This window comes from Cupressus sempervirens, chromosome 6 (assembly GCF_028749045.1).
Source record: "Cupressus sempervirens isolate cs-2001-9-10 chromosome 6, ASM2874904v1, whole genome shotgun sequence".
Taxonomy (NCBI): domain Eukaryota; kingdom Viridiplantae; phylum Streptophyta; class Pinopsida; order Cupressales; family Cupressaceae; genus Cupressus; species Cupressus sempervirens.
Window position 1 is genome coordinate 565,371,171 of NC_143123.1, and position 21,489 is coordinate 565,392,659.

Sequence of the window (21,489 nt, forward strand, 5' to 3'; positions counted from 1 at the left end):
GAACTAGCATATCTAATCCTAATTTTACTTTGCTACTAGTAGTTTCCATCTTCACTCAGTAGGGTTTGAGAGAATTTAAAAACTTTTGGTGATAATTCATTCAAATCACTTGAATGGCCTTGAAGATTGCTTTGCACAAATTTTCTCTCAAAAATTCATGGTAAAAATGACTTTGATTTTATTCCTTTTATCAAAATTTTCCACAAATACTTGGTACAAAAGTTAGATGTATTTGATAGATTTCCATCCACTTTGCTTACATTGATTACTTAGTGAAGTCCTTCATCAGTCAGTAACCACATAAGATTTAGTTACTCCTAACCTTGTTTGGTAGAGTCTGTGACCCAACCTCACTTGGTAAGGAAGATGACTCAGTAGTAACTGATACCTTTTACTCAGTGATCCCTTTACATCTTGAATGTAAATATAGATCTGTTGTCCTATTAACTGGAACTTATTTAGATGTCTTCTTTGGTAGTCTAGTTCCATTTCTCCTTTGAGAAATCAAGTTGAAATGGTGGAGTCACCCAATTCTTGAGTGACTTGATCATGATTGCTAGGGCTTGCATTCTTGATAGACTTTGGAACCCATTGTTGTCTCATTTATTTTCTGATGTTATCATCTTTTGCCTTCTTTTCATCTTCTTTTCTTCTAGTATTCATACAGTTCTTGGCAACGTGACCAAGTTTTGTACAAATGAAACATCTTTTGGTAATATTTATTTTCCTCATGTGATGTTTTACACAATTCATTCTAATGTGTCCAAATTCTCCACAGTAGTGGCATCTGCACTAGGCATTATAGTCCCAACCAAATATATCTTTCACAATTTGTTCTACTGGATTCAATATCTTGGTTTTGCATTCTGATGATTTGTGCCCATGCTTCTCACATTTGTGACATTTGCCTTCAAAATTTGGTTTCTCATTGCATTCATTTTCTCTATGACCATGTTGATTAAAATTGTAGTTTCTCTATGACCATGATTATAATTGTAGTATTTTCCATTGAATTTTTTCTTCTCATTGCTCCAACATTTGTTTGAAGTATAACCTATCTTACCATAGTGACTGCAAGTAGGTTTTTGGTTCCTTTGAGCTCCTTGCTTGGATGATTCTCCTTCTTCTCTATACCAAATTCCCACTTTTCCCTTTTGTCTAAAGTGACTTTGTTCATTCAATTGATTCATGTCTACTTGGGATTTCAAAATTCTTTCATTGATTTTCCTTTTAATGTTTATATCATTCTATAATCTTTCATTCTCTGATCTTAGGTTCATGATTTTTTAATTTGCATTGGTGAGTTGATCAATGAAGTCTTCTTGCTGAAGGGATAGGTGTTCAATTTCATTGTTCTTTCCTTCTATCTCTTCTCTTATCTTATTTTTCTCTTCCATGACTTCACACAACCTTACTAATTAAATTTCTTGCTCTCTTCTTAGTTTTCTTACATCTTCTTGAAGAGTATTATTCTTTTCCAGTAGTTCTTTGATTGCTTCATTAGCTTTATTTGAATTTCTTAGAATGATGTCTTCAATTCTTTCTTCTATGTAGAGTGAATCATTCATCTAGATTGCAAGATATTTTCTTCTTTTCAGGAATTTGGAGAGTTACTCTTTTCCTTTCTTGAGTTGTCCAATGGCCAATTCAAAATCTAGCTTCTCATTGTCAATAACTTTTTCAAGTTTGAATACCTCCATTGCCTTTGATCTTTGCTCAAGCTATTAAACTTTTCAATGAGAACCACAATGCTCTGATACCAATCTTTGGAATATTATGAAAAGATAAGTTACTGAGAGGGGAGGGGTGAATCAATAACTTTTAAAACTTTTAACACTAAGTTCCTAATTATCAATTAATCCTTCATGCATGAGAAAATAAAAATAATGAAAGCATACATAACACTTTGACACAAGATTTGGTGACCTAGAAAAATTCCAAATAGAAAGTAAAATTGGGGTGGGGATGATACCCATGAGCTTTAGTACTGTAGTATAAATTTGTCCTATTAAGGGTTACAATGATCACTTTTGATGATCTGCCTTGTGAGGAGCAATAAGGATTGCTAATTCCACCTTGGAAAAGGATTTACAAACATACAATGAAGTATGCACTCGGTAAAGAGATTTACATAAGACTGTTAGGTCTACCTTGTTAAAGGATTTGACTGATCCACCTATTAGGATGACATAGTAGCTGATATTTGATCTACAACTTGGTTTGCTAAATATGATTCCTCTGAGTGTACAAATCACCTTGGTGTGATAGATGAATCTTTGTTGCTCCTTATATTGTTGTGCCCTTTGTAATTCACTCTTCTTCTCTTTTATGATGATTACATTTCTTCCTTATCAATTCCATACATTCATTGGATGTGATACAATACATTACATACATCAATCCAATTACACAATTACAAAGTTGGCCAAAATACAGGTTTTCACAAATATTACAAAGTTAGCCAAAGTGTAGAAACTTGGGCTCTAAAGACTAACTCAATGAGGTTCTAATACTTGTCATCTAATGTCACTACTCAACATCATCATGCACTCAGTAGACATAGAATCTTGGTCTATATTGATCACTTCCAAGTAGTCTTGAATTTGGTCTACACTAGTGACTTAGTGAATACTATGAAACTCATCATATAAAGTGAATCACTTGGTTAACACTACATAGCTCGATAAAAACTATCACCTCAAGCTTGGTATAAACTAAATCACTTGGTTAACACTGAGTGGCTTGGTCAACACTAGATTCACATCACATCAATAGTGAACTTGGTAAACATTGCACAACTTGGTTTACACTGGTAAACTTGGCATACACTATAATGCTTAGTTTACACTTCTAATCTTCAACTCTATAGTAACTACTTAGTTCAAACTGAAATCTATCCATAGGACTCAGTAGTAACTATAGGACTTGGTAGCAACTAAAATGCTTGGTTAAGACTGTTAACTATATAATATACTCGGTATGAACTCATAATCAGAATAAGTGTATGTCACTAATAACAAACATGACTAGAATATCAACATTACCATCTACAAAATGATGGACAAATAGAAGTTATCAATCACAACTTGGGTAATTTGTTAGAGTGAAGCCCAAAAAATAGGATTTGGCATTTCCCCAAGAAAAAATTGCTTATAAGAACTCAATGAATAGGTCAACTAGTAAGTCACTATTTCAAGTTATTTATGGTAATAATTCTCAAGGTGCTAAATTTGGTGCATCTTTCCTTGGGTGATAGAGTTAGTGATGATGGAGAAGCCTTCATAGAGAAACTCTACCACTTGAAGGAAGATGTGGGATAGAAGTTGTAGGATAGAAATGAGTGGTAAAAAGCTTCCATAGATGTTACTTGAAGGTATTAGGTTTTTAGTACAAGTGATCTAGTGATGATTTATCTTAGAAAGGAGTAGTTTCCTACCATGACTTATCATAAATTAAAATATAAGAAAATTAATGATAATTCTTATAAGGTAGAGCTCCCCAGTGATCTTGATATATCTCCTATGTTTAATATTTCTAATTTATATAGTCTCCATGATAATGATGCCTCTATTGAAAAGGAGGCTGTGGTAGACTAGACAGACACCATCCCCATCAAGAAAAGGGAAAAGGTTGCATAGATTCTAGACAAGAAGACTAATCAGACTTGCCAAGGTGACTACAATAGATATCTTGTGCAGTGGAAAGGGTTAGTACTGACAAATAGCACCCAAATTACAGAGTGGTATTTGTAGAATCTAGATCCACCTAAATGGAAGCAGTTTAAGGACTAGAACTTGCAGGAGTTACATTCTTTTCAAGTAGGGGATAATGATGTAGGAGCATCCAGGGGTCATAACTTTTGACTCGAGTGTGGGTTTTGGCTGAAATTTTATAGGCAATTGCATCAGGAGGAGTTATTTGGATTTTCAATCAAACTCAGATCAATAGGTGGCCATTTCAATATTTTCCTAGGAGCTTTAAAGTTCATCTTGGCCTCTAAAATTAGCCTTTTGTGTTTTTTTTTTGTTTTTTTAGAAAGTTGTTTTTGTAATAAATCCAAAATCATAATTTTGATTTCATTGATTAATTGGCAATTCTTCTTGCCTTAGTTGGGGTCTTTTCTAGGAAAAATTTGTAGGATGGGTTTAGAAAATTATGAAAGATGGAAAAATTCATTTTTCTTGAAATTCTGCCAAATATGGTAATTTTTGAAATTGTAATGAGTAGGAATTTTCTTTTATTGTAGAGGCGGAGTAGATTTGGAAAAGTTTAATGAATAATTTTGTCATTGTGAAACTTCTGTGTTGTGTCATCTTCTACTTTATCGTTTGAGGGATTTTGGGTTACATCATTCATATTGGTGAAATTATATATAAACTAGGTGAAATCAGTAGTAATACATATCCCTTCATGCACTTTGATGAACTCTTTATTGGTTAATTATCTTTACAATTATAGAATATATTTTTTGAAATTCAATGATTAATGATAAGTTGAAGAATTTTATTTGCAGAATATAGGAAGACATATGTATTTTTATTTTTATTATGTCACAAATAAATGTTACTGAAGTTCACTATGATGATCGAGAGAGAGAATCTAGTGGGTGCACATGCATGCATGATAGGTATGAACAAGATCAATATTGAGACAAGGATAGAGATAAGCCTGTAATAATTTTTATTTTAATTTGAAAATTTAGATTCAACTTACTAGTTTATGGAAAAAATACGATAAAATTTATGAGGGAGCTTAAGGATCTTTCAACTAGTGCACAAAAAATTAATGTAGAATACCTCAACAATTGTTTAATGCTAGGGAAGAAAAAGGTGATTTGTAGTATCTCAATAGTTATTTTTGACAACCTTGATATGTAGGAGATATTTTCCACAAGTAAAACTGTGATATTTCTATCCAGTTTTAATTGGGAATTCTTGAGTTAAACTCATGAAATATGGGTCAATTAGTTTGACTCAAAAACCACACAATTAAATCCTAATTGCAATATCAAAATGTGAATTTTTTTTTGATGTAATTGACCATTGAATGCAGTAACATTTTTTGGCTAAAGATTTTTGGAGAGCTATTTTAATGACTCATACCTATTTTTAGTAGTTTTACCTTGTTTGATGTAATTGGACATTGAATGTAGTATCATTTTTCACGAAAGAGTTTTAAAGAGCTATTTTTTATGAGTTTCTCTTCTTTTTAGTAGTTCACTACAACCAATAGTTCTTGTTGGCAAGCTGGTAGAAGTGGATCATATTAATTATGAAGTCCAAAAGAAGAAAGAATAAGATCAAAGGAAGTGGAGAATGAATGCTAGAAGAAGATCGTAAGTACATTGAAATGAAAGATCATATATTTTATATGAAGTTACATTATTTACCATTTTTTTCCCCTTTTCCATTATGGATAAACGTATCATTCCAATATCTACAAAATGCTAACTTAAGAATAGCGAAGATTATTATTGTTGTAGTTGTTTCTTCAAGAGATTCTAGGAAGATTCATTGAATATAATTCCAAAGGAGAAGATGAAATGTGAGAGATGATCTTCTAATGCACACGAAAATTATGGGTAAGGAAAATTTTAGATCCTTTGTGATATCAAACAATCCATGTCACCCCATTGTAAATATTTTCTAACATTAGTGTTAATTTAAGGTAGAACTTGTTTATGTTTACTACTAGAATTGTAACATATTTGTTGATCCTTAACTAATGTTAGCTTCTACAAATTGAATAATTTTCATCTAATGGATGGAATTCTTGAACATCTATTATTTAGTGGGAATAGTACAAATTATTGTACAATTTTTAGAGAAATTTTAAAATTACTTTTTTGAAAATAAAATTAAAGAACAATGAACATTTAATGACTAAGACACTAGTTTCATATTTTTTATGTGCCTTTGTTGCATTCTTAAGAATGCATTGAATCAAACAATTTTATTATATCTTTAGAATTCATAGAATTAAAAAATGCATCATTTTCTTATGTGATAATGAGTTGATTTTTTCCTTATACTTGGAGATAAATTATATGCTTTTTTCATGGTCTAAACAAGACCTGAGTGTTCTTTCTTGCTTGGTTTCTTCTTATGTTTTCATTTGAACTATTTTAAATTTCATTTTTTGAGATTAGTCTATAAGTATTGCATGAAATATACCATTTTCTCTTGTGCTCAAAGCACTACAAATCATGTTAAAAGTTCTTTTAGTGTACATTTGATTTAATATTTTGTTTTTTTTTTTTTTTCATTAAAGTAGAAGTAGTAGAAAACTAAAGGTTCCTTTATTTATAATTTTTTTTTACTAGTTTGATTTCTATTCAACTATATTATGGGTTTCTTATTTCATAGAACATGAAAGATTTCTTTCTTTACTGTATGTTTTATTATATTTGATTTCTATTTAGATATATTATGGGTTCCTTATTTAATAGGTCTTGCTATCTCAAGTCATCCAAATAATAGTGTCTTTTTGGCACTCTATTTTTCTTTTAGGTATTCAAGACTATCACATGATGGTGATCATTCTCCTCATTTGTGAGATGAACTTTCTTTCTTATAATTTATCAGAGGCAATAAATTATTAATTAACGTGGCTTTTCCTTTTCAATCCTTGTTACTTGTAAGCTATCAAAACTCAAAGAATGATTAGCAATAAGAATTTTATTTATATTTTAGAGGAGACTACATTAAGCTTTAGTAGTACTTTTTGTTAACATCAAATGGAGTGATTTTAATGAGTGTATTTTAAAATTTTCATGCTTAGATTGTTGCCAAATTTGATAAAACATGGACACAATTTTATGAGCCTCATCTAATAATATGGGAGTAACATAGGATGTGATGAATTAAGTAAGAAATTTAAATAAGAATTGTAAAATCATATAATAGTAGCTATATGCCTACTTCAAAGTTTTATTATAAATTTATTTGTTTTAAATATGGTTTGTTGCTACTTTGGAGAATGCATTTGAATTGGTAGTGTATGATAATTTACTAAAATTTCTTCCCTATCTAGAAGAAATAGAACTCGCTAATGACATGGTTTATAGGAGTCATCCTCTTGGCCAAGATTCACAAGGTCCTAAAATGATGTCAACTAACATATTTCAATTATTATCATTTACGATCATGTCTGTAACACATTTTATTGATTTGTTGAATATATTGTAGGCAAAGAAATTGTGTTTTTATTGATTCTTAACTAGATCAAAAGTTAAATAATTCAACTTTCAGTGATTCTAGATTAGATATAAGGTTAAGATGATGATGATAATGAAAGTGATTTCCCAAGGAGTGGGGCTCTATTAATTAAGTCTATTTAATTTCTATTTTTTTGTAGAAAAATATGTTCAAGTAGGTTACTATGGTCAAAGATGAATTTTTTGTGTTCACTTTTCCCTAGGTACATAAGAATTTTTTGCTAAGGGATAGAATACACTATGCAACCTCATTAACGAGATGTAACATAAATTTTGCTAGTAGAAATTCATGCATGTCATCATATGGTACGTTATCTTGATTAGAGATGTTTACTATCTCTAGAGAAATTTATATAGAGAGTTGGTTTATTATTTAATCTCTTTCTAAAGAATACCAGGTACCTCTTTGTGTGATTGAACCATTGATGTTGTAAGTTGTGAATCAATTTGTGCATCACCAAGACTATATTGAGGTATGTTTACACATGCCAAGAAATAAGAACTCAATGAAGGGGCATATATGTTGAAAGAATATTCTAATTGGCTCCCAATAATGTATTTATGAATTTTTTATTATTTAATTTCAATATATTTTAATTTTGATAGGTCATTGTTGTTGGTCTCATAGTTAGTTTGACAATTTTGTGCATTATTCTTTAAAAGGGTTCTGGCTCGATGAAAGAGCACATGCTTAGGATGGTGGTGGTTTGATTCCACCATTCCCTAATATGACTAAATTTATGATAAAGAAATTGCAATAAAATGATCAAATACACTACCAAAATACTAATCAAATCGACTACCAAATAAACAACCAATTAAACTACCAAATCATTATTCAAATAAGCTACTAAATAAATTATCAAATAAAATACCAAATACACAACTAGTTACAACCAATCAATGATCAAATCCACTACTAAGTAATAATAATAAACTACCATTTAACACTAAAAAGAAATCAAATCAATGATTAAAATAGTTTATTCATAATTTTGGTGGCAAGATAAATGTCTAACAATAAACTACCAGTAGTCACATGATCAAAATTAGTCATATATCTATAATTTTTAGTAGTTTATTTAGTCATATATTGTTGTTTTTGTACTAGTGTATATATCAAAAATTTGAAGATATTCTTCACACAGTGCATTTAGATTTTGAAAGCATAGAGCGATTTCAGCAATTATTGAAGAAATTTTAAAGGTTATTAGAAGCAAACTAGCAGCGAATGAGTGATCAAGTATTGATCTTCAATTATGTCAAACAATTCAGAAAGAAAAGTTTCGTAACTCTAACATGAGAATATGTCATCTCCATTATCCATAGTAACGAATCAAGCAGTAGAGGTAAGAAATATTCAATTAGTGAAGAGTGATGCTTGTCCTCCACCTAAGTTTTGTGCTATTTTAGATATTGCTATGAAAGGAGATTCAATGGGTGCATTATCATCGATACCACCTAAGCTTATCATGATACATGATGCATGGAGTTTCTACATGTGCAAAATTAGCAAAGTTGGAGACTATGATATTTGTGTAGCATACAAGAAATTATGTGATGAAGCTATACTAAAGGATTAGTTTAATATTATTGAAAGGAAAGGATTAATGTGTGCCCTAGATTTTAAAAGAAATTTTAAGATTGAATGGATTAAATTGGTTCTAGGAAAAATTCATGATGTAGGAGAACCCAGTGTATGAGAAATATTTCATCAACAAAAAATATTTCATTTTAGTTGTTTGAATAAGGGTTTTCTTAATGCAGAGTTGTTCTCTATGGAGGCTTTCTACTTAGCAAGTCAATCATATGATCTTAGAATGTCTTAATTTTAGAGGTGGATGCTCATCTTTGATATATCATCCTACTAGTTAACACTCATTTCTATATTATGTGTATTAATGGATTTATTATGGATTTTTGGTGTGCAATTTTGGTATAAAACCTCCAAGCTCACTATTGAAGACCTAAATATGATAGGATGAGACCCAAAAACATGATGAATGGGCATTTGTGCAGATTTGAGCCTATAGATCAAAAGTTGAGGATTCTGAAAAGTAGTAATAATAGCCAATTAGAGCAATGATTCAAGAGTTTGGCTGACCAAAACTTCTAAAATAAATCTCAAAACTATATTTGGTTGATTGTACATGTAGTGTTAGGGTCTTTCAGCCCTAGGTATTAAGTTTGAGTGTCTAGAACCTTCCCAAGTAGCACAAATTTTCTTATTTAAGAAATAACCAAACATTATCTAGGACAACTATGGGTGATAGTTCACAACTTTTCCTTGTAGATTACTATAATGAAGGCACCCATGTGGGTTTGTATATTGTAATTATGCATTTGAAGCAGTAATATGAAGCCCATATTTTGTTCTCTAACATGAAGTTGTTGAGATAATGGGTGTTGCACACATTACATAATATTGTTTAAATTTTATTATTTTGTTTTATTATGTAGTATTGTACATAGATGGATGTGCAGCATGCAAAGATTCCCATGGGATATACTTGATGAGTTGTATTGTAACATTGTGATAATATTTCACGTAATTATTTAATATTGGGGAAAAGAATTAAAATTCTAATATTAAATGTGGGGTCAATGGATTAGGTAGCAGATGGTTTATGTAACACCACTTGGTGGTTTTGTGAGACTTGCTACTATATAGGCAGCCATAAGGGTAGTTATTGAAAGTGTGAGAAGATATAAGGGAAAAACGAGAAAGAATCAAGTGGGACAATGCTTGACAGGTTAGCCAAGGGAGAATTTGTGAAGGTTGAAAGCATGCCATGGGATGTGTGGATTCATGCTTGTTCACATAGATTGCTTAGTGGTGGCTATGGCTTTGAGGGAATCTATGGTTATATTGCCATGTTTTTTTTGCTAAATAATACATATGATGGATGATTTTGGAGATTGGGTTTTTTCCTCAATGAAAGCTTTCTAGGGTATATCTTGTGTCACCTTTTAGTGGGTATGTTGTCTATTCTCTTGCATGTGGATTTCAATTCTGTATTCATTTCAAATCTATTATGGGTTATGTGAAAACGGTTATATTATTTGTTACAAGTTTCCTTACAAGTGGTATAAGAACCTAGTTTTATTATTGTAAACCTATATTGCACCCATGGGAATGCATGAGAGGATAAAAGAAAGGAAAAAATATATGAGTTGTTTATTGTAGATCTGAGGCTTTTTGGGTTTGTTATTATGATGGGATGTTGGTGGATTTTGGGCATGTGAAATTGTTGGGCAAAAGAATTTTTTGGATGTTTCATTTAAACAAGGGTTTTAGGGAGAGCTTGCAAAATTGACCTCTTGGGTAAAAATAGACCTCACCATTGGATCCAAGTTGATGTTTCAAATTAAATTCCATAACTTGTGATATATAATATGCCCTAGTTTAGCCATGTTTAGAGGAAATGAAAGAGTTTTTTTAGTTTTAGCCCATAATAGCCATCAAATTTAATCTTGTCAGAATTTTTGTCACAAAAGAAAAATTGCATTTTAAGATATCAAATTTTAGGCTTCTTATAGGTGTTAGAAAGCTAATTCAGAGAACTACAACTTGATATAGATTTTTTTTCTATGATTTTGATATTTTATCAAGTTTTAAGAGCCTAAAAGTTAGAAGTTGTTTATCTTGAGCATAGATTAGGGCATAACTTGGACATACGAAATTGGATTTTTCACTTCAAGTAGTCAACAAAAAGCTCTTGAAAAAATCTGCACATTGGTTTAGATTTGGTGTAGGTTTGGCATGGTTTCTTTGGTGATATATTAATCTGAATAGTTTATGGTATATATTGACTATGGTAACATTGTGAGTTTATGACATTGTATATTTTGGAGATTTGAGATTTGATGTCATTGGATACTCAGTTCATATTTTGGATTGGTCTGGTCATATGGTTATTAGTATTTGGTTTGCATATGTATGATGAATTGTTGGGTCTACAAGTTATGTAGTGTTGTAAGTAGTCTAAACTTATAGGTTACATTTATAACATTGTTATGGGTTGTCTTTTCCCATTGATATTTCATTATTGATGTATATTTAGATTGGTGACTTGGATTTGTGTTGTCTACACTCTAAGTCACATGATTTGCTAATTTTTTTTCATGTAGAAAGGATGAGATGTTGTTACCTAGTACAGTCATGGTGGAGGATTGTGGTTCACTAATTTGTACTAATAGGTTGGACATATTGACAGTCAGATGCCCAGTTCATGGATGTGATCATGGTGCCATAGATTTTTGGCATGACATGATTGGATATATAGGTACATCCTTGATGTTCAATTAGTTTGAATTCCTAATTTGGTTATGGTGGTATATCTTCTTGGTTGAGGATCATGGTTATTGCTTTCTTTTTGAGGAGCTCGTGATGTGCACTTTGAGTTTATTGATGGTTTGATGCCTTGGTTTATTCTCATGGTTAGAGGATGGATTTTTTCATCATGTGTTATGGATATCTTGGATACATGGTTTAGTGGGAGCTTGTGATAGTGATAAGGTGATAGTGCAAGATTAGTTCCTAGTTTGGTCTGTGTCTTCTTGGTTTGGAGATCTTGATTTCATTTGGTTTTGACACTTTGGTTGTGTGTGTAGACCCAAAGGATCTTCTTGTAGGAGATGGATTTTATGATGTCATGGGTGACTTGGTACCATGGTTGAGTGGGAATTTTTGGCATTGATATGTTTATTGAGTTTTTGTAGATGTTGGAGGTTTGTCTTAGATCATGTTGCTATAGAAGTTTTTTTAACATTTGCATGGTGCACTTGTTATCTTCATGTTGTGTGAAGATGGTTAGATCTTGAGGGAAAATAGGGTTATTGGTTATCTTCATGGTATGTGGATATGGTTATTCATGGTATGTGGACATGATTTTCTTCATGGTGTGTGGAGATGGTTGCATCTTGAGGACTAATGAGGTTCTTGGTAAAGGTGTGGTTTATGCTTTAATTTGACATGTTATCCTTGGTGTAAAGATGGTTTCATTTTTATGTCATGGTATACTCTTGATACGCATTTAGATTTTTGACATGTTATAGTATGTTCATATGGAGCATGTTATCTCTTTGGTTGAGATAGTTTAGATTATGTTGCCATGTTTATGTTCCTAAGGCCATGGTTGGACCTTTGACAATGGTTTGGTTTCTTGGTATTAAGTACATTGATCATAAGCTAGATACTTAATGATATTTCTATGTTACATTTGGAGTCAGCATGGATTGATTGGTTATAGGTGCTTATGGATACTTAGAGATAGTGGTGATGCTGATTTATTTTGGATTAGAGAATTTCTTGTTGGGATGGTTGTTTGGTTTTAGAAGGAAATTTAAGGGCCATTCACCTATTATGGACTTGAGTGGATATTTCTCTTAGGATTGGAGACTTGGATATCTTGATGAGTATTCGAATTCCCCACTCTTGGTCTACTTGGAAGTTTTCTACTTGAGAGGTATAGCCCATCATTTTTCTCAAGTACATTATATTTACACTTGTCTTTCATGGATATGAATCTTGATCTATGGTACACGATATACTTCTGGAGGGTTCATTTAAGAGATGGTTTATCATTGGTTATCTTGATTTGCATATGTTGTTATGTTGGTTTAGTTTGGGAGATTGTTTTATATTGGGCATATTCCTTGGTATAGGAATGGTTACTCTTTGAGTTAGGAATGGTTTTTGAGTTTGATCTTCTTATGAGAGGCTTACATCCATGATTAGTTATATGGTATGGTTTGGGTGTTGTTGAGACTTCTTTTTGGGGTTTTATGGAGGAGATCATACTTGCATAGTTTATATCTAGAGGTGTGTGTAGAAGGACATGATACATGTTATGATTTGCATGGTTTCTCTTTGGTCTTGGTTATCTTCCTACATGTTCAGTTTTGCTTACATTGGATTTGAGGTTGGTTAGAGATTGTGATCACTAGTTTGTGCTCATGTATGTCATGTGAGAGATGATATAGTTATTTATTTATCTCTTTACTTTTTTGGTTGCGGAGAGCTTGGGAGATTGTAGGAGACTTGTTATGAGAGTTTTTCTTAAATGATATTGGTATATGTGTTGTAGATGTCCTTGATACTACATGGATTTGCTTCTTTGAGATGTTGTGAGTGGATTTGTTATAGATTTGACATTATCTAATTTAGTGGGATCTTCTTGGTATATATGTGATAGGTATTGCTCTTGAAGCTTGTGATTGTAGGTTACAGATTGGATATATTGACGATGTCAAATTTTGTAAGAATTTCCTTTAGGGAAAAATTCACCCAAGACCATGAAACTCAAGCACAATCACAATAGTAGACCAAAGAGTATGATCAGAATTATGATATGATATTCATTCAATGTTAAAGTACACTAGGAGTGCCCATATATAAATGCCTCTAGAATGCTTCTAGAATGCCTAGGAATCATCAGCATGATAAGTCATACAACCAAGCACATGTCCACCAGGTGTGTGTTATATTCCATTAAGCACATGAGTTAGTGTAATGATGAGAGGATAAGCCTACAAAGGTGTAGTATGCAAAATAATGTGGTAGACACCATGTGCTAAAATAGGAGTGTGAATAATTATGTTGTCTATATGACAATGCAGTTAATTATGCAAACTCCAGTGTTGTAGACACCATGTGTTGAATTAGAGTTTATTACTCTAGTGTTTTCAACATGATGGCTCATAAGAGTATGCAAACTCCTAAGTGTCTCACCTAATTAATAATAAAATAATGCATTAACCTAAGTAAACTTAAGTAAAGTGTAAATAGTGAATAATTATTTACACCAACACCCCCCCTTAAGTGCAACTTAGGGGAATGCACTTAAGCTTACAAAAGTTAGGATGAAATGCAAGACTGGTCCCTAATACTAAGCCATGATAGGTACCCATTTAAATAATGAAAACAAATCTCTCATAAAGTGGAGAAAAGGGAAAACCTTGTAGGAAAAACTCTATTGAATAATGTTCTTCCTCTTTGGAAGAAATAATATCATAGGTACAAATGAGATGCTTCCCCTATGTGTAGAAAGAATCTTGATGATCAATGATAACTCTAAAACTTGGTCAATTATCCTTGTGTCAATATTGATTATCGCCCTTCCAATGCTGCTAAAAAAAACAATGTTAGATCTAGCAAGGATGGATGTAGAACCTATCCCAAAGAACCTACTTTCTCCTCAAATGATAAAGAGACCTCCTACAACTATTGTACATAAGGATCCACAATCACATCAACTTATGAAGATTGATCATGTAGAGAATGGACATGAGGGGCAGAGCAAGCCCTCACAACAACTAAAGAAGGATCTTCTTCATCAAAGAGAAGATGTATATCATCAATGGTGTCTCCCAAATTTATGATGTGGGACTCCACAAACAAACCTGAAATATCTATCAAGAAGTCATTCACTAATGCTAGAGCTAGAAGAATAGGTGTACCCTACAGTTCTAATTTGCATGGACCTATCACTAAATATTTTAATGATGTGACCTCTCTCTACATTTTTTAATAGGATCCCACATATCTAAATCTATTAAATCACTATTGTTGGTGTCACTATCAGTTTCCACATTATATGAAGTGTGGATAGGATTAGAGGATAAGTTGGGTGAACTTTCCTCAAAGTGAACATTCCTCTCTATGAAAATCTCATGTGTCTCAAGATCCATAAGTCTATATTCCTTGACATCATCTTCATATCTAATGAAAGTATAAGGCCTAGGTGGTGGTACCTTCCATCCCCAAGAAGATATGTTTTCCCATGTTAGACAACTGAAGACTCTAAAGTGTTCCACAACTAGTTTTCTATCACACAGTGCCTAAAAAGGAGTCTTTCCATCTAAGGCATTATGAGGAGACCTATTAAGTATGTGGTTGGAACTTCTTATAGCTTCGACTTCAAGTGATGGATTGAGAGACTTGGCTTGTATCATGCAAGTTTACATAAACTTAAGAGTTTGTAACCTTAGTGCTGCAAAATTTGTCTTATGCAAAAAAAATGCTAGTGAATTCTGAAGATCAGTACCCTCAATTTTGTGAAAGTCTTTAACTCTTGTGTTCACATATCTACTTTCATTTTCCATCCTATAAACTTTGATGGCTTTCCTTGATTGTTGTTCAACATGACTCTTGAGCACTAGAAACTTGTCCAACACTTCATTCTTATGATGAAGAAAGTAAACCTATGTGTAGCATGAAAAGTCATCAATGAAAGTAAGTATGTAGTGACCTTGGCTGACTGATGTCATTGCAAAAGGACTTGCTAGTACCATGTGAACCAACTAATGAACAATTAGTGCTCTTAAAGAATTTCATTTATGAAACTTCTCCTCTAGATGCATATCCACTGAACATGATGAAAATTCACCCTTAAAAAGGTTGATTGTAGGTAGACCTTTGACCATATTCTGTGAGAAATGTTGATGAAGATAGAAAAAGGCAAGATGACCATACTGCTCATGCCATAATTTGATTTGTAGATGAGATTGAGTCAAAAAAGCATGTGAAGGAGACTTAGGTACAAAGTGGGAGAAAGAATACAACCTTGTGTCATGATTAATTTTCCCCACCTCAACCAATGAATCATCTTTAAGAGTGTGCACTATTACTAAATTTTGAAGGAACTCAACTTTATTGCCATCTTGAAGGTGAGTGATTTGGTAAATTGAGAGGAGATTGAATATTAGGTTATGAATATAGAGAACATCATTGAATTCCTCATTTTCCATCTCTACATGTCCTTTCCCTTCAACTTCCATTTTTGTATTATCTCCTACAATGATGTATGGTACCTTAGACTAATTCAATGAAGAAAAGTCTCCTTTTGAAGAACACATATGATATGAGGCACCTGAGTCAAGAATCCATTCCACTGATGAACTTAAGGTTGCCATAAGTACTCTGAATCTAAAGATGAAGATCCTTTCTCCTTATAAGCATTAGGCAATGGAATATTATGTTTCTTTACGATGTTCTTTAACTCATCAATATTTTCATGATAACACTCATGTTCATCATGATCCAAATTCTTGCAATAGGCACACTTTTTCTTCTCCTTATTAGTGTCCCCCTTCATTTTTGAATTTGAGGAAGACTTGCCTTGTTGATTTGATACTGGTGTTGTCTTTTTTGTATCCTCTTGTGTGTTATTTTTCCACTTCTTCTTCTTGCCCTTTCCTTTATTTGAGGTTTGAGAACCCTCATTATTAGCCACCAATGCCTTAGACTTGGTTGTATTAAGAATCCCCATTGATTACAACTTCTTTTCTTCTTCATCCAATAGTTGAGCATAATGATCAAAAGTGACTTTCTAATAGGAAACCCCTAATGTAGTTTGTGGTGTTGTAAGAAGAAACAAATGTGGAGTACTTAGATGGAAGCTTATTATGAATGAGATAGATTAACCTATCATCTTTAATAGGACTACCACTATCATCAAGATTCAATCTTAATTCATTCACCTTTATGATAAAATACTGTATAGATTCAAATGTCTTAGGATTTAAGGGGACAAGTTCATCTTCAATTTTGTAAACATTCTCCTCAGTTACTTTACCATACATGTTTTTGAGGGCATCCCAAGCATCCTTGGATGTCTTGTACTTCTTGATTTGATAGAGAATTTTCTCTTCAACTCCCAACATAATATCACCTAGGGCTTTCCTATCTATAGATTCCCAATCATTAATGTCACTTTTAGATACTTGATCACCTGGTTGTTTAGGAAGGGTATCATCAACATATTGGGAAACTTGATTATGCATTAATTGAAACCACATTTTAATGGACCATGTAGCATAGTTATGTGGTGTTAATTTTGGAAACTTAAAATTTTCCATGATGCAAGAAATGAAAGAAAATATTAGGAAAAGAGGAATACAACACCAAGAAACACCCCCCCTTTTCACTCAATCAAGAAACCCCCCAAAAAAGATGCTTTTGGCAATTTATATGTAGTGCATTTACAATGGCCACTTACCAATTTTGGCCTTAGTGGACTTTTGATTTTTTCTTTTAAAATATCTCTATAGAGTTCAAAAGTAGAACATTACAATGTATCTCAGATATACAACAACTTTGAAGTTATATGAAAGCATTACAATGTAGAAAAGGACCTAATTCTGAAAGTGATAGTTTTGTCCACACAACCCTATAATATAATTGTAGATATGGAAACTAGACAAAAAAATAACACACTTTGAAAAAAAATGGAACCTATTTTCAAGTACAAATGAGCCCATACGAAGCAATTGAAGTTGCAAAATGTAGGACTGGATAGGTACAGTCACCAAAAGATGCAATTTCTAACAAATTCATGCACCAAAACTAGAAAAGAACTACACCACTAAAAGTATTAGGAAATTCTAGCCAAAACCAAAAGAAAATTGCACTTGATTTGGAGCTTAGATGATTGAGATATGACCTTCCAAAGTCAGACTATCAAATCAAAAATAAATTTGGAGAGGGGTCTGATTAGCAAAAGATGAGGTTAAATTTGATGGTCAAATAACCTTTGCAGCAATTCCAATTTTACCTCCTAATGATGGTCAAACAACTATCAATTTTGAGACTATGATAGTGATAAAACCAACAAAAAAATTGTCCCTTGATGATGTCACTAATGACAAGGTGGTATGAAAATGTACAGATTGTATAGAGCCATTCAGTCCTTGTTGATGTTTCATACAAAAATGTGGGCTCTGTGACTGAGGTGGTAGCTAACATGTACTAACACATTGTGTCTAACTATATAGTCTTCGCTAATTTTGGTAGGTGACATGGGTGATGACTCAGCTACTTTGGTGGCAGACTTCGTACAAACATACTGCTAGCCGGCAGATGATTAAAGAATTTGGTGCAACAAGGATTGCCAAAATTATTTTTTGGTGTTGGACTTCTCATAGTGGTTGTTGGAAAATAAGACCTGTAGGGGGGTCTATTCTACAACACCTGAGAAGTGAAGTTTAGGTGGTGGGAAGCTCTAGATTATTGGCAACCGAGTGTGATTTTTATAGTTGTTGGAATTTATATGCTACTAATAGGAGATGCTTTCATGGGAGCTGGTAGGGAGAGCAAGCCACTGGTGAGATCTTATAAAAAAGGCCAGTAGGGACTATGATTTAGTCCCACATTGATGACATTAACAACCTCCACACAATTTAAAATGGTAAGTCTATGGTAGCATAAACAAAGGCAAGATGCCTGGTTGTAAAATTGGCTAGAAATGATGTGCATCGGTCAAAATTTGTAAAGAATGTACAGTCACTTGATCACATACCCCAATGTCAAAAATGTTGATAATGCCACCAAAAAATTAAGATGCCAATGGAATATTCAGCTTGCAGGGGCTAGGGTGTCACTACCCGGTTCCTACAAAAAAAAATTCTCTATAGCCTCCAATGAGTTAAATTTTTTTCAAAAAATGCAAAACTTGATAATTGTAGAGAAAAATTAAAATTTAGATTTTCAATAAAAATTAATAGATCTAAATAATGATCATGCAAGAATTTGCAAATTGTCCCTTTAGGTGTCAATTTGGAAAAAAAGTTTGCCTCAAAATTGACTTTGGCCTAATATAGGCAAATTTATAGTTAATTTTCACCAAATTGATATTCCAAATGCATGGTGAGATCTGCTTTAGCTCTAAACACTCCCAATTTCTACAAATTCTTTGGATCTGGGTTGAGGTGCTGAAGCAAGAATGGTCTCGAATGGCTATGTGAAGAGAATCTCCCTCAGCTTTGATACCATGTAAGAAAAATTCTTAGGGAAAAATTCACCCAAGACCAAGGAACTCAATCACAAGCACAATAGTAGACCAAAGAGTATGATCAAAATGACGATATGATATTCATTCAACGTGAAAGTGCACTAGGAGTACTTGTATATAAAGGCCTTTGGAATGCTTCTAGAATGCCTAGAAATCATCAACATGATAAGTCGTACAACTCGACACATGTCCACTAGGTGTGGGTTATCCTCCATTAAGCATAGGAGTTAGTGTGATGATAAGAGGATAAGCCTACAAAGGTGTAGCATGAAAAATAATGTTGTAGATACCATGTGCTAAAATAGGAGTGTGAATAACTATGTTGTCTACATTACAACTCAGTTAATTATGCAAACTCTAGTGTTGTAGACACTGTGTGTTGAATTAGAGTTTCTTACTCTAGTGTTGTCAACATGACAACTCATAAAGAGTATACAAACTCCTAAGTGTCTCACCTAAGAAATAATAAAATAATGCATTAACATAAGTAAACCTATGTAAAGTGTAAATAGTGAATAATTATTTACACCAATAGATTCACTTGTTATACCTTTGGAAGTATGGATAGTTGGATGGGTTTGGCATTTGGTATGGGTGTTATTTTAGCTATTGATATTTTGACAACTATAGATATATGTTATCATCTTTGGATCAAGTTGTTTGTGCTTGGCATTTCAGTTGGTATAGGATTTTATGATCTTCTAATGAAATAGCTTGAGTGGCTTTCTCTATGGATGGCTTTTGTGTATGTCTGGTGGCAATGGCACAATAAGAGGTGGCTTCATTCATGTTTGAGAAGTAGGATACTTTGACTTTATTGTAGGTACCAGGATGGAGCACATGGTGTACTTTGATCCATGATGGTGGATGGTAGGAGGTATTGTTCCCTTATTCATTTATGTGGCTACAGATTAACCCTATGCAATGTATACAACAAGTGGGAGATTGTTGAGATAATGGGTGTTGCACACATTGCATAATATTTCTTAAATTTTATTATTTTGTTTTATTATGTAATGTTGTACCTAGATGGACATACAACATGTAAAGATTCTCATGGGATATACTTGATGAGTTTTATTGTAACATTGTGATAATATTTCATGTAATTATTTAATATTGGGTAGAAGAATTAAAATTCCAATATTAAATATGGGGTCAATGGGTTAGGTAGAACATTGTTTTAGCATATGGTTTATGTAATACCACTTGGTGGTTTTGTGGGACTTGCTACTATATAAGCAGCTATAAGGGTAGTTGTTGCAAGTGTGAGAAGACAGAAGGGAAAAAAGGGAAAGAGTCGAGTGGGACAAGGATTGACAGGTTAGCCAAGGGAGCATTTGTGAAGGTTGGAAGCATGGCATGGGATGTTTGGATTCATGCTTGTTCATATAGATTTCTTGGTGGTGGCTACAGCTTTGAAGGCTTCCATGCAATGGTGTTTTTGTTGAATAATACATGGTGATGGATGCTTTTCAAGGCTAGGTTTTTCCTTCAATGAGGGTTTTCCAAGGTATATCTTGTGTCATCCTTTTGTGGGTATGTTGTCTTTTCTCTTGCATGTGGATTTTAATTTTGTATTCATTTTAGATATATTATGGGTTATGTGGAAATGGTTATATTCTTTGTTTAAATTTTCCTTGCAAAAGTTGTGGTTATAAAATGGACTAATTGATATTTTGAAGAAAATGATTCAAAATATAACTAGATATCCAAAAATGGATAAGAAGAAGACCATGCATTGCCTAAGTAGATAAAAATTTGAGGCTAATACTAAGGATGGGTAGAATGGAAGAGGATTTTCTATTTCAACCATTATAGATCCAATGATTGAGTTTGCAGTGAGAGTCATCTCTCATAAATTTTATCAGTTGAGTAGATTGAATAGTGTGATTTGTATGGTAGTTGACCAAACATGGAATATTGTGATGAAGGATCATGAATATGATATTGCTGAGTTCTAGAGGCCACAATTGATAGAGAACTTTACATCAATCAGGAAGATGAATAATCCTATGTGTAAGTTGGGATCATTAGTTATGTGTATTTTCTTCTATGTTTAGAATTATTTTCCTATAATTGGAAATATTATTTAGGAGAAAAGAAAACCATTTATAAAATATATTGGTGAGTACATAACATAGTTGGGAGAAAAAATTGTAAGTTATATGGATAAGCACTTTGAGAAATTCAAAAAAAAGATGAAAAAGACAATGAGGATCCTTGCATCATTAGCAATGAGGCATTATAAAAATGTATATTTTCTAGTAGACTCAGATAGCACATTTATATAGGAAGTTAAGCCTAGGAAAGCATTGGTTATGCCCTTTTATTATGAGATTGAAGTTGATGATATGAGTTTAATCATTGCTACACCACTTAATGAAGAAATTGATGTAGAAGGAAAACCCTTTTGCAAGTTTGAAGAAGAAAAGACCAAAAATATTGTTGATATCAAGATTTCTTCTACAAATAAGAAGA